This window comes from Triticum urartu, chromosome 4, assembly GCF_003073215.2.
Source record: "Triticum urartu cultivar G1812 chromosome 4, Tu2.1, whole genome shotgun sequence".
NCBI classification, from domain to species: Eukaryota; Viridiplantae; Streptophyta; class Magnoliopsida; order Poales; family Poaceae; genus Triticum; species Triticum urartu.
Genome location: NC_053025.1, coordinates 452,429,617 through 452,444,628, shown reverse-complemented (window position 1 = coordinate 452,444,628; position 15,012 = coordinate 452,429,617). Strand labels below are relative to the sequence as shown.

General features: G+C 43.7%; 1 pseudogene; it reads right to left on the bottom strand.

Annotated features, from left to right (window-relative positions):
* The window catches only part of LOC125554795, an 85,418-nt pseudogene extending 82,024 nt beyond the window's left edge, over positions 1 to 3,394 (bottom strand).
* Between the last annotated feature and the right edge of the window lie 11,618 nt (positions 3,395 to 15,012).

The window sequence follows — 15,012 nt, the reverse complement described above, 5'->3', positions numbered from 1 at the left end:
GCATGAAGAGGACAAGAGAGGCTGCATAGACATGTCTAGTGATTAGTCCCTGCATCAATGAGCCGGAGGGAGGTGATGGATCGATAGAAGAGGCTCTGCAGCTGAGTTAGTCTTCGATTAAAGTTTGCTGCATCAAACTTGGCAGAGCACCGCTGATCAACAAGAAATTGATTGGAGTAAAAAATAGATGTCTGTGGTGTTTAGATAAGTAAGGACTATGATCCTGCCAAGTTTGAGAGGAAACGGATCAAGTATTAATATAGTTGCTTTGCAACTTGACCATTGGGTCCAGAAACTTGATCAGGAAGGTGCACTCACATGAAGTACCAACTTGAGCTGAAATTGGGTAGATAATTATGATTTGGACAGGTGATGATGCTGTAAAATTTTCATACCAATTGGACAAGCCAAAATGGTACTTACTTCACAAACCCCCTTACTGTCCAGAAACTAGATAATTCTAGAGAAATATTGTCTTGAAGAATTGGTCCCAAATTTGGTGGAGAGAGGTTTTATGGTCATGAGAATTCCCCGATAAATTTTTAGCCTAAATGAAGCAATATAAAATATACTTGCTTCACACTCTGAAAATATTGACAGAAGCAAAGATTTGATCCTGTGCTCACATAGATGATTGGATGGATCTGAAAATTGGAGGAGGGTAATCATATGAGCACAAGAAGGAGTGCGGAAAATTTAAACTCATTTGGATAACTCTAGCTAGCACTTCCTTCACAAAGCCTTCTGTCTGACAGAAACTTTGAAAAATCACTGCAGAAAGTTGGCTAGGAAAATGAAGTTGAATTTTTGCATTAGGAAATTTTTTGGATGTAGAAGCATGCCCAAAAATTTTGGGAGCAAACAAGATAAGATGAATGGCACTTCCTTCACGAAATGCCATTCAGGACAGAATAGAAAAAGGAATATTGGGGAATTATTTTTGAACTGGTCAAGGAAATGTTTGGACATATTTGAGCAATATATGACCCAAAGGAATTATAAAAATTATTTGGGAATTTTAGGAGTAACAGAAATATAGGTTGCTTCACAACCTAGGGCAGACATGGTTATTACTTTAATAGAAAAGGGAATATTCCTGAGAAAAAGAATTTAAGGTTTGGTCAAGCAGTGAAGTGACATGATCTTTGGGAAAATTTTGATAAGGATGAGCCACTTGGGAGAAGAAATGAAGATGATTTCCCAGATGACAAGGCCACAGAATCACTCCAAAAATAAAAACAGAGCAAAAACCAATAAATCAAAAAGAAAAAGAAAAGGGCAAACACCAGGCTGTTACGGACACTAGAGAGGCTTATTGACTCGCACCCGATCACCGGCATGGCCACCGCGACAGGCGGGGATATATCACCAGCTGTGTGTTGTCCTCGTCGGCCACCGGAGTTCTTCTTCCAGTCGGAGAGGTCTAGGGAGCAGTCTATGTCCTCAACGACGACGATGGATTTGGGCGTGGTGGAGACGAGCAGGCAGCAATGGTGGGAGTTGGTAGGCACTGTGGTGAGCTCCAGCTCATAGATGCAGAACTCGAGGAGGTTCACGATGGTGGCCACGAGGCTGGTCTTTCCTGTGCCGGGTGGGCCATGGAGCTGGTACTCACGCTTCTAGGCATGGTCGATGCACGCTTAGTGCTCACGCCGGTGGCGAAGCGGGTCAGGTCGACGCAGATCTCCTCGCTGATCGCTAGGTTGATGGTGAGCATGTCAAAGGTGGAAGGATGGGAGAAGGTGTGGAAGGTCCAGAGGCGAATGTGGTCATCACTGGGCGCGGCCGCATAGTTAGTGTAGAGCCTGCATACCCATGACTTGAGTCGCATCCTGGTGGATCGAGGATGTAGGTGTCGTGCACGAAGTCACGGTGCTGGCAGGGGAACTACGACTGGAGGTTGCGGTGGTCGTCGCCGACGCCGCCGAAGACGTTGTACGAATTGTGCTTGTGTCCCGCGCTTTAGTCGACGGGGCATGCGGTGGAGGTCCAGTTTATGCGGACGCCCTGGAAGATGTCATGAGAGGTGTGCGCATCTGGGAGCGAGGCCACGGCATGCTCGACTGGTGCGACTTGTAGAGATGCACAATGAGGCTGCGACGAGGCAGCGCGGGCCGAGGTAGAGCTGTGGAGCGTCGTAAAGGTCATTGGTGGAGCCGGAGCTGGCAGCAGCGGCCTCGTCAATGAGGATGGTGGCCATGGGCACCCGAAACGCCGATAGAAGGTGAACATAGATAATATTCCGTAACAAATTAAGTAGATAGATAATTCTTTCATAATGAGATTTTTTGTCATGATTTACATGTTAATTTCCTTAAAATTCATTATTAGTTTCCTGAAAATCTATTATTAGTTTCCTAAAGAGAGGGATCGATTGATTTGAATAAGTTAGAAAAGTTAGATCCGCAATATTTTGTACATTAGGAAAGTGTTGATTTCTAATAAAAGAGTGGAGAGGAAAATAAACTGATTGATTAAAAAATCAGCATGGAGGGGGGTGGGAGGGGGAGAAAATAAAATCAGACGAAAATAAAACCGGTGTACCAGACTACCAACTGAGACATTAGAAGTAGAGATTTCGTAACAAATTAAGTAGATACAAAATGATTTCATAATGGGATTTGTTTGTCACTATTCACATGTTAATTTCCTTAAATTTCATTATTTGTTTCCTAAAGAGAGGGATCGGTTGATTTGAATAAGTTAGGAAAGTTAGATCCGTAATCTTTTATACATTAGGAAAGTGTTGATTTGTAATAAATGAGTGGAGAGAAACACAAACCAATCTCTACTACTTAAAAAGAATGTAAGGTTCCCATTTCACCTTTCTTCACACCACCCCTTCGTCCAACCTTCCATGTATATGATAATCAATCACCTTAATTTACTTACCTTCTGAACCGACACTTTAATTTACTTACCAAACTTCTAATCAAAATATAAGGTAATTCACAATTATAATTTGATGAACATTTATTTACACAATTGCATTATTATTGACATGTAAATCACAAGCTAACATACTAGAATATTTATATCCCGTTGCAACACACGGACATTGTTCTAGTTGATAAAAAATCAGCATGGAGGGGGTGGTGGGAGGTGAGACGAAATAAAACCGGTGTACCAGGCTACCAACTGAGACATTAGGAGTAGAGAAAACTACTCGTCGCGATCACTCATGAATCGTGCCCAGAACGCGTCGGTGGTGGGGTCGTAGAGTCATGGAGCTCCTCGTCCTCCTTCTTTGAGTCGGATCGACGGGTATCATCGTCGAGGGGCCAGCCTCGTCCTCCTGCTTCACCGTCTTAATCTTTTGCTCGGCCAGGCGTTTCCAATAGTACTCTAGCTCGTTCTGGACATACTGCGGATTCTCCCGCGTGAACCTCGCCATCACCGCTTCATCACTCTCACCGGGAGCAATGTGAATCCCTGGCTTCTTCTTCTTCCCTTCGATCGGGCATATGGTTAGATTCTTCGGCTCAACGAATTCCGCCTCCTCCCCGGTTTTGATCTCCGGGAAATAATTAATCTCGTGTCTCGTCCGGCCAAAGTTCCACACGACCACTTCGTATGCACACGCAACCTCGTCAGAGGATTCGAAGGTGCCGATCCAGTAGCGAAGACCAACACCCTCCAATTCGATAACGAAGTTGTTAGAGGGGTGCTCCCGCACCCCTATCAAGCCAAAATTTCTCTCTCATGGCTTCTTCGATGGCATGACATCGACACGGGTGCGGTGTGGACACGGACGATTGTCGTGACAGGAGACATCAGGACGAAGTGCGGCAGGGTGCCGTGGAGGCCGTGCCGCTATTGAACCAGGCGACGCGACGACAGAGTGGCTTTGCGGCATCTGATTCGGCCGATTTGGGGTCGTGTAGTGGCAGGGAAGTGGAGGATTTGGAGGTAGCGGGAATGGGATGGACGGATCTGGCGGCGGCGGGGTTGAGATGGACGGATCCGATAGTGGCAGGGGTGCGGCGGTTGGCACGACAGTCGCATGGGGGTGGTGGAAAATGAAGTTCCAGCGGCGGTTAGGCGTTCAAGTGCCCTGTTTTACCTTAGAGTAAACTTGGACTAATTTTTTGGCACCTACATCATTTGTTGGAGCATCATTTTTGGGGCATGGTGATGTAAAATTTGGTTATTTTTGCATTTAGAGCATCTTCAATAGATGATGTAGATGTAAAAATAACTAACTTTCACATCACCAAGGCTTAAAAATGCTGATCCAACAGATGATGTAGATGTATAAATTTACATCACCTACTCCAACTGATGTAAAATACAACACTTTGAGATCCAAATTTGCATCACCTACCACCTGGTGATGTAAAACTCCTAGCCGCGCGGCAACCGCCAACTGCCATTTCCCCTCTTCCCCATCCATCATTTCCCTTCTCCACGCCTCCCCGCACAGCACTCGCCGCACCGCCCGCCCACTGAGCCCGCCTCCGCCGCAAGATCCGGTCCTCCCCATCCACCCGCCCTCGGTTCCGCCGCTTTTTCATCGGCCTCCGCCTGAAAATCAACCGCTTTTTTGCCGCCGCCCAATTCAAGCCCCCCCCACTACCGCCTGATTCAAGCTGCACACACGCCGCTGCTACTTGTAAACAACGTTGGGATTTTTCCCGAAGAGGAGAGGAGATGCAACACAGTAGAGATAAGTATTTCCCTCTGTGAGAACCAAGGTTATCGAACCAATAGGAGAACCACACAAATTCTCATCTTCAGCACCTGCACAAACAAAAGCAAATACTTGCACCCAACATGGGCAAGAGGGTTGTCAAGCTTTTTGAACTCGTTACTTGCAAGGATTAAATCTTGTATAGGTAAATGGATAAATTGCAAAGTAAAATAAAAGTGAATAAACTATTGGGAATCGTTGCATGGAAAACAAAAAAAATTCTATGCGCACGCAATGATCTATCCATGGGGATGCATAGCAACGAGGGGAAGAGTGTGTCTACGTACCCTCATAGACCGTAAGAGGAAGTGTTTCACAACGCGGTTGATGTAGTCGAACTTCTTCGCGCTTCAATCGATCAAGTACCGAACGCATGGCACCTCCGCGTTCTGCACACGTTCAACTTGGTGACGTCCCTTACCTTCTTGATCTAGCAAGACGTCGAGGTAGTAGATGAGTTCTGTCAGCACGACGGCGTGGTGATGGTGATGGTGAAGTGATCTCCGCAGGGCTTCGCCTAAGCACTACAAAAATATGACCGAGGGTGTAAACGGTGGAGGGGGGCACCGCACACTACTAGGCAATTGTCTGGGGTGTGCATAGGTGGGAGAGAGAGGGGAGAGGCCAAGGGACGACCCAAGTAGGTCTGAATCCTACTTGGGCTCCTGCCCTTGCCCCCCGCCATGCTTGTCAGAGGGGGAAGGAAAGAGGGGGGGAGAGGGAAGGAAGTGGGAATCCTAATCCACACTTACCTTTCCCTTCCCCCTTTCCTTCTCCTCCTTAGGCCGGCCCATATGGGGGTGCACCTGCCCCTTGTGGCTGGTGTGTTTCCCCTCTTGGCCCATAAGGCCCATATCTTTTACCAGGGGTGTCCGGAACCCCTTCCGGTGACCCGATAAGTACCCGGTACCCCCCGAAACACTTTCGGTGTCCGAATACCATCATCCTATATATCAATATTTACCTCTCGGTCATTTCAAGACTCCTCGTCATGTACGTGATCTCATATGGGATTCCGAACAACATTCGGTCACCAAATCACATAACTCATATAATACTATATCGTCATTGAACGTTAAGCATGCGGACCCTACGGGTTCGAGAACTATGTAGACATGACCGATACACCTCTCCGGTCAATAGCCAATAGCGGAACCTGGATGCCCATATTGGCTCCTACATATTCTATGAAGATCTTTATCGGTCAAACCGTTATGACAACATATGTAATTCCCTTTGTCCATCGGTATGTTACTTGCCCGAGATTCGATCGTCGGTATATTCATACCTAGTTCAATCTCGTTACCGGCAAGTCTCTTTACTCGTTCCTTAATACATCACCTTGTGACTAACTCCTTAGTCATTTTCTTGCAAGCTTATGATGTGTATTACCGAGAGGGCCCAGAGATACCTCTCCGATACTCGGAGTGACAAATCCTAATCTCGATGTATGCCAACTCAACAAACAACTTCGGAGATACATGTAGAGCATCTTTATAGTCACCCAGTTACGTTGTGAAATTTGATAGCACAGAAGACATTCCTCCGTTATCCGGGAGTTGCATAATCTCATAGTCGAAGGAATATGTATTTGACATGAAGAAAGCAATAACAATAAACTGAACGATCATTATGCTAAGCTAACGGATGGGTCTTGTGCATCACATCATTATACTAATGATGTGATCCCGTTATCAAATGGCAACTCATGTCCATGGTTAGGAAACCTTATCCATCTTTGATCAACGAGCCAGTCTAGTAGAGGCTCACTACGGACATGGTGTTTGTTTATGTATTCACACATGTATTAAAATTTCCGATCAATACAATTCTAGCATGAATAATAAACCTTTATCATGAATAAGGAAATATAAACTAACAAATTTATTATTGCCTCTAGGGCATATTTCCTTCAGTCTCCCACTTGCACTTGAGTCAATAATCTAGATTACATTGTAACGATTCTAACACCCATGGAGTCTTGGTGCTGATCCTGTTTTGCTCGTGGGAGTGGCTTAGTCAATGGGTCTGTTGCATTTAGATCCGTGTGTATCTTGCAACTTTCTATGTCTCCCTCCTTGACTTGTTCACGAATGGAGTTGAAGCTTCTCTTGATGTGTTTGGTTCTCTTGTGAAATCTTGATTCCTTTGCCAAGGAAATTGCTCCAGTATTGTCACAAAAGATTTTCATTAGACCCGATGCACTAGGTATTACACCTAGATCGGATATGAATTCTTCATCTAGACTCCTTCATTTGCTGCTTCCGAAGTAGCTATGTATTCCGCTTCACACGTAGATCCCGTCATGACGCTCTGCTTGGAACTGCACCAACTGATAGCTCCACCATTTAATATAAATACATATCCGGTTTGTGACTTAGAGTCATCCGGGTCAGTGTGAAAGCTAGCATCAATGTAACCATTTACGACAAGCTCTTTTTCACCTCCATAAACGAGAAACATATCCTTGGTCCTTTTCAGGTACTTCAGGATGTTCTTAACCGTTGTCCAGTGATCCACTCTTGGATTACTTTGGTACCTCCCTACCAGACTTATGGCAAGGCACACATTAGGTCTGGTACACAACATAGCATACATGATAGAACCTATGGTTGAGGCATAGGGAATGACTTTCATTTTCTCTCTATCTTCTGCAGTGGTCGGGCTTTGAGTCTGACTCAACTTCACACCTTGTAACACAGGCAGGAACCCTTTCTTTGACTGATCCATTTTGAACTTCTTCAAAACTTTGTCAAGGTATGTGCTTTGTGAAAGTCCTATTAAGCGTCTTGATCTATCTCTAGAGATCTTAATGCCCAATATATAAGCAGCTTCACCGATGTCTTTCATTGAAAAACTCTTATTCAAGTATCCTTTTATGCTATCCAGAAATTCTATATCATTTCCAATCAACAATATGTCATCTACATATAATATCAGAAATGCTACAGAGCTCACACTCACTTTCTTATAAATACAGGCTTCACCGAAAGTCTGTATAAAACCATATGCTTTGATCACCTCATCAAAGTGTATATTCCAACTCCGAGATGCTTGCACCAGTCCATAGATGGATCGCTGGAGCTTGCACACTTTGTTAGCACCTTTAGGATCGACAAAACCTTCTGGTTGCATCATATAGAACTCTTCTTTAAGAAATCCATTAAGGAATGCAGTTTTGATGTCCATTTGCCAAATTTCATAATCATAAAATGGGCAATTGCTAACATGAGTCGGTCTGACTTAAGCATCGCTACATGTGAGAAGGTCTCATCGTAGTCAACCCCTTGAACTTGTCGAAAACCTTTTGCGACAAGTCGAGCTTTGTAGACGGTGACATTACCATCAGCGCCAGTCTTCTTCTTGAAGATCCATTTATTCTCTATGGCTTGTCGATCATCGGGCAAGTCCACCAAAGTCCACACTTTGTTCTCATACATGGATCCTATCTCATGTTTCATGGCCTCAAGAAATTTATCGAAATCTGGGCTCATCATAGCTTCTTTATAGTTCGTAGGTTCGCCATGGTCTAGTAACATGACTTCCAGGATAGGATTAACGTACCACTCTGGTGCGGAACATGCTTTGTTCGACCTACGAGGTCTAGTAGTAACTTGATCTAAAGTTTCATTATCATCATCATTAGCTTCCTCTCTAGTTGGTGTAGGCATCGCGGGAACGGATTTCTCTGATGTGCTACTTTACAAATTGAGAGAAGGTACAATTACCTCATCAAGTTCTACTTTCCTCCCACTCACTTCTTTTGAGAGAAACTCCTTCTCTAGAAATGTTCCATTCTTGGCAACAAAGATCTTACCTTCGGGTCTGTGGTAGAAGGTGTACCCAATTGTTTCCTTAGGGTATCCTATGAAGACGCACTTCTGCAATTTGGGTTCAAGCTTATCAGGTTGAAGTCTTTTGACATAAGTGTCGCAACCCCAAACTTTAAGAAATGACAACTTAGGTTTCTTACCAAACCACAGTTCATATGGTGTCGTCTCAACAGATTTAGATGGTGCCCTATTTAACGTGAATGCAGTTGTCTCTAATGCATAACCCAAAAACGATAGTGATAAATCGGTAAGAAACATCATAGATCGCACCATATCTAATAAAGTACGGTTACGACGTTCGAACACACCATTACACTGTGGTGTTCCAGGTGTCATGAGTTATGAAACTATTCCACATTGTTTTAAATGAAGGCCAAACTAGTAACTCAAATATTCGCCTCCGCGATCAGATCATAGAAACTTTATTTTCTTGTTATGATGATTCTCCACTTCACTCTGGGATTCTTTGAACTTTTCAAATGTTTCAGACTTATGTTTCATTAAGTAGATATACCCATATCTGCTCAGATCATCCGTGAAGGTCAAAAAATAACGATACCTGCCGCGTGCCTCAACACTCATCGGACCGCATACATCGGTATGTATTATTTCCAATAAGTCATTGGCTCGCTCCATTGTTCCGGAGAACGGAGTTTTAGTCATCTTGCCCATGAGGCATGGTTCACAAGTATCAAATGATTCATAATCAAGTGATTCCAAAAGCCCATCTGCATGGAGTTTCTTCATGTGTTTTACACCAATATGACCTAAACGGCAGTGCCACAAATATGTTGTAGTATCATTATCAACTTTGCATCTTTTGGCATCAATATTATGAATATGTGTCTCACCACAATCGAGATTCAACAGAAATAGACCACTCTTCAAGGGTGCATGACCATAAAATATATTACTCATATAAATAGAGCAACCATCATTCTCTGATTTAAATGAATAACCATCTCGCACTAAAAAGATCTAGATATAATGTTCATGCTCAACACTAGCACCAAATAATAATTATTCAGGTCTAAAACTAATCCCGAAGGTAGATGTAGAGGTAGCGTGCCGACGTCGATCACATCGACCTTGTGACCATTCCCGACGCGCATTGTCACCTCGTCCTTAGCCAATCTTCGTTTAATCCGTAGCTCTTGTTTCAAGTTACAAATATGAGCAACTGAACCAGTATCAAATACCCAGGCGCTACTACGAGCATTAATAAGGTACACATCAATAACATGTATACCAAATATACCTTTGTTCACTTGGCCATCCTTCTTATCTGCCAAATACTTGGGGCAGTTCCGCTTCCAGTGACTAGTCCCTTTGCAGTAGAAGCACTCAGTTTCAGGCTTGGGTCCAGCTTTGGGCTTCTTCTCGAGAGTGGCAACTTGCTTGCCATTCTTCTTGAAGTTCCCTTTCTTTCCCTTGCCCTTTTTCTTGATACTAGTGGTCTTGTTAACCATCAACACTTGATGCTCCTTCTTGATTTCTACCTTCGCAGCCTTAAGCATTGCGAAGAGCTCGGGAATTGTTTTGTTCATCCCTTGCATATTATAGTTCATCACAAAGCCTTTGTAGCTTGGTGGCAGTGATTGAAGAACTCTGTCAATAACACAATCAACTGGAAGATCAACTCCCAGCTGAGTCAACTGATTATAATACCAAAACATTTTGAGTATGTGTTCATTGACAGAACTGTTCTCCTCCATCTTGCAGCTATAGAACTTGTTGGAGACTTCATATCTCTCAACCCGGGCATTTTCTTGAAATATTAACGTCAACTCTTGGAACATCTAATATGCTCTATGACATTCAAAATGTCTTTGGAGTCCCGGTTCTAAGCCGTAAAGCATGGTACACAGAACTATAGAGTAGTCCTTAGATCGAGCTTGCTAGATGTTCATAACATCAGCTTTAGCTCCTGCAGCAGACCTTTCACCTAGCGGTGCATGAAGGACATAATTCTTCTGTGTAGCAATGATGATAATCCTCAAGTTACGGACCCAGTCCATGTAGTTGCTACCATCATCTTCAACTTAGCTTTCTCTAGGAACGCATTAAAAATTAGGGGAACGATAGCTAGGCCATTGATCTACAACATAGATATGCAAAACTATAAGACTAAGTTCATGATAAATTAAGTTTAATTAATCATATTACTAAAGAACTCCCACTTAAATAGACATCCCTCAAGTCATCTAAGTGATACGTGATCCAAATCAACTAACCCATGTCCGATCATCACGTGAGATGGGGTAGTCATCAATGGTGAACATCTCTATGTTGATCATATCCACTATATGATTCACGTTCGACCTTTCGGTCTCCAGTGTTCTGAGGCCATGTATGTACATGCTAGGCTCGTCAAGTTTAACCCAAGTATTCCGCATGTGCAAAACTATCTTGCACCCGTTGTATGTGAACATAGAGTCTATCACACCCGGTCATCATGTGGTGTCTCGAAATGACGAAATGTAGTAATGGTGCATACTCAGGGAGAACACTTTTACGTTGAAATTTAGTGAAGGGATCATCTTATAATGCTAGCGTCGTTCTAAGCAAAAGTAAGATGTAAATAAGATAAACATCACATGCAATCAAAATATGTGACATGATATGGCCATCATCATCTTGCGCTTTTGATCTCCATCTTCAAAGCATCGTCATAATCTCCATCGTCACCGGCTTAACACCTTGATCTCCATTGTAGCGTCGTGGTCGTCTCGCCAACTATTGCTTCTACAACCATCGCTAACCCATAGTGATAAAGTAAAGCAATTACATGGCGTTTGCATTTCATACAAATAAAGAGACAACCATAAGGCTCCTGCCGGTTGCCGATAACTTACAAAACATGATCATCTCATACAATAACATTTATCACATCATGTCTTGACCATATCACATCACAACATGCCCTGCAAAAACAAGTTAGACGTCCTCTACTTTGTTGTTGCAAGTTTTACGTGGCTGCTATAGGCTTCTACCAAGAACCATTCTTACCTACGCATAAAACCACAATGGTGTTTCATCAACTTTACTATTTTAACCTTCTTCAAGGACCGGCCGCAGTCAAATTCGATTCAACTAAAGTAGGAGAAACAGACACTCGCTAGCCACCTTTATGCTAAAATAGTTGCAGGCCAGTCGGTGGAACCGGTCTCATGTGTGTGGACATGTAAGGTTGGTCCGGGCCGCTTCATCCCACAATACCGCCGAGTCAAAATAAGATGTTGGTGGTAAGCTGTATGACTATCACCGCCCACAACTCTTTATGTTCTACTCATGCCTATCATCTACGCATAGACCTGGCTCATGATGCCACTGTTGGGAATCATTGCATGGAAAACAAAAAAATTATACGCACACGCAATGATCTGTCCATGGAGATGCATAGCAACGAGGGGAAGAGTGTGTCTACGTACCCTCGTAGACCGTAAGCGCAAGCATTTGACAATGCATTTGATGTAGTCGAACTTCTTCGCGCTTCAACCGATCAAGTACCGAACACATGGCACCTCCGCGTTCTGCATACGTTCAGCTCGGTGACGTCCCTTACCTTCTTGATCCAGCAATACGTCAAGGTAGTAGATGAGTTCCCTCAGCACAACGCCGTGGTGATGTGATGGTTAAGTGATCTCCGCAGGGCTTCGCCTAAGCACTACAAAAATATGACCGAGGGTGTAAACGGTGGAGGGGGCGCCGCACACAGCTAGGCAATTGTCTGGGGTGTGCTAGGCGCCCCCTCCTCATATATATAGGTGGGAGGGAGAGGGGAGAGGCCAAGGGGCACCCCAAGTAGGTCCGAATCCTACTTGGGCTCCTGCCCTTGGCAGCTCCCCCTTGCCATTTTTGTCGGAGGGGGAAGGAAAGAGGGGTGGGGGAGAGGGAAGGAAGTGGGAATCCTAATCCACACTTACCTTTCCCTTTCCCCCTTTCCTTCTCCTCCTTAGGCTGGCCCATATGGGGGCGTACCAGCCCCTTGTGGCGGGTGCGTTTCCCCTCTTGGCCCATAAAGCCTATATCTTTTGCCTGGGGTGTCCGGAACCCCTTCCGGTGACCCGACAAGTACCCGGTACCCCCCGAAACACTTCCGGTGTCCGAATACCATTGTCCTATATATCAATCTTTACCTATCGACCATGTCAAGACTCCTCATCATGTCCGTGATCTCATCCGGGACTCCTAACAACATTCGGTCACCAAATCACATAACTCATGTAATACTATATCGTCATTGAATGTTAAGTGTGCGGACCTTACGGGTTCGAGAACTATGTAGACATGACCGAGACACCTCTCCGGTCAATAACCAATAACGGAACCTGGATGCCCATATTGGCTCCTACATATTCTACGAAGATCTTTATTGGTCGAACCGTTATGACAACATAGGTAATTCCCTTTGTCCATCGGTATGTTACTTGCCCGAGATTCGATCGTCGGTATTTTCATACCTAGTTCAATTTCATTACTTGCAAGTCTATTTACTCATTCCGTAATACATCACCTTGTGACTAACTCCTTACTCGTTTGCTTGCAAGCTTATGATGTGTATTACCGAGAGGGCCCAGAGATACCTCTCCGATACTCGGAGTGACAAATCCTAATCTCGATCTATGCCAACTCAACAAACAACTTTGGAGATACCTGTAGAGCATCTTTATAATCACCCAGTTACGTTGTGACGTTTGATAGCACACAAGGCATTCCTCCGGTATCCGGGAGTTGCATAATCTCATAGTCGAAGGAATATTTATTTGACATGAAGAAAGCAATAGCAATAAAACTGAACGATCATTATGCTAAGCTAACAAATGGGTCTTGCCCATCACATCATTCTCCTAATGATGTGATCCAGTTATCAAATGATAACTCATGTCCATGGTTAGGAAAACTTAACCATCTTTGATCAACGAGCTAGTCTAGTAGAGGCTCACTAGGGACACGATGTTTGTTTATGTATTCACACATGTATTAAAATTTCCGATCAATACAATTCTAGCATGAATAATAAACCTTTATCATGAATAAGGAAATATAAACTAACAACTTTATTATTGCTTCTAGGGCATATTTCCTTCATAAATTGCAGCAAAATATATTTGGTTTTTATAATATAATTAAAGTAGACCCAAGGGCCATAGTTTTCACTAGAGGCTTCTCTCTCGAACACATAACATAGGTGGGTGAAAAATTACTATTGGGCAATTGATAGAAAAATGCATATTTATGATGTATTCACGTCAATGATCATGTGTATAGGGATCACGTCCGAGACAAGTAGACCGACTCCTACTTGCATCTACTACTATTACTCCACCAATCGACCGCTATCCAGCATGCATCTATAGTATTACGTTCATGAAAAATAGAGTAACACCTTAAGCAAGATGACATGATGTGGACAAAGTAAACCCAATCAATATGAATAAATCCTGTCGTTTTACCCTTAATGACAAAAATACAAATATGTGTCTTGTCCCCTTCTGTCACTGGGATATAGAGCACCTCTAGATTGGACCCATTATAAAGCACCTCTCCCGCTGAAGATAAATCAATCTAGTTGGGCAAACCAAACAGATAATTGGAGAGAAATACAAAGCTATAAAAATCATGCATAATAAAGTTCAGAAAAGACTCATTTACTTTTAGTGAATAATCTGATCATAAACCCACAATTCATCGGATCCCAACAAACACACCGCAAAAGAAGATTACATATGATAAAACTCCAAGAAGATCAAGGAGAACATTGTATCGAAGATCAACGAGAGAGAAGAAGCCATCTAGCTACTAGATATGGACTCGTATGTCTACGGTAAACTACTCACGCAATATCGGAAGGCAGCAAGGATGATGTGGAAGCCCTCCGTGATCAATTCCCCCTCCGGCAGATTATCGAAAAAGGCCTCCAGATGGGATCACGAAAGAACGGAAGCTTGCGGCAGTGAAAAAAGTGTTCTAGGTGGCTCTATGGGGGTTTCCCAGTATTTGAGAATTTATAGAAGTGGAATTAGGTCAGATGGAGCCACGTGGGGCCCACAAGGTAATAGGGCGCGCCTTGCTATCTGCTTGTTTGTCCTCTGGCCTCCTCCTGGAGCTTGTAGGGTCTCTTATGTCCAGAAAAAATTTGTCAAAAAGTTTCGTAGCGTTTGGACTCTGTTTGATACCGATTTTCTGAAAAGGAAAAGACAAACAGAAATCAGCAACTGACACTAGGCACTGGGTTAATAGGTTAGTTCACAAAAATGTTATAAAATAACATATAAGGCATCCAAGATTGATAATATAATTATATGAAACAATCAATAACTATAGATACGTTGGAGACGTATCAGCCGCCACGTCGCCGCCCGATTCAAGCTTCTCCCGCCACTGGCAATCCGCGGCACGATTCGAGTTCCCGCTGCTGCATTTGAAACTCGACACTCGGGCACCACCCTGCTCTTCGTCGCTCGGCTGCCGCCATGCCGTCGACGA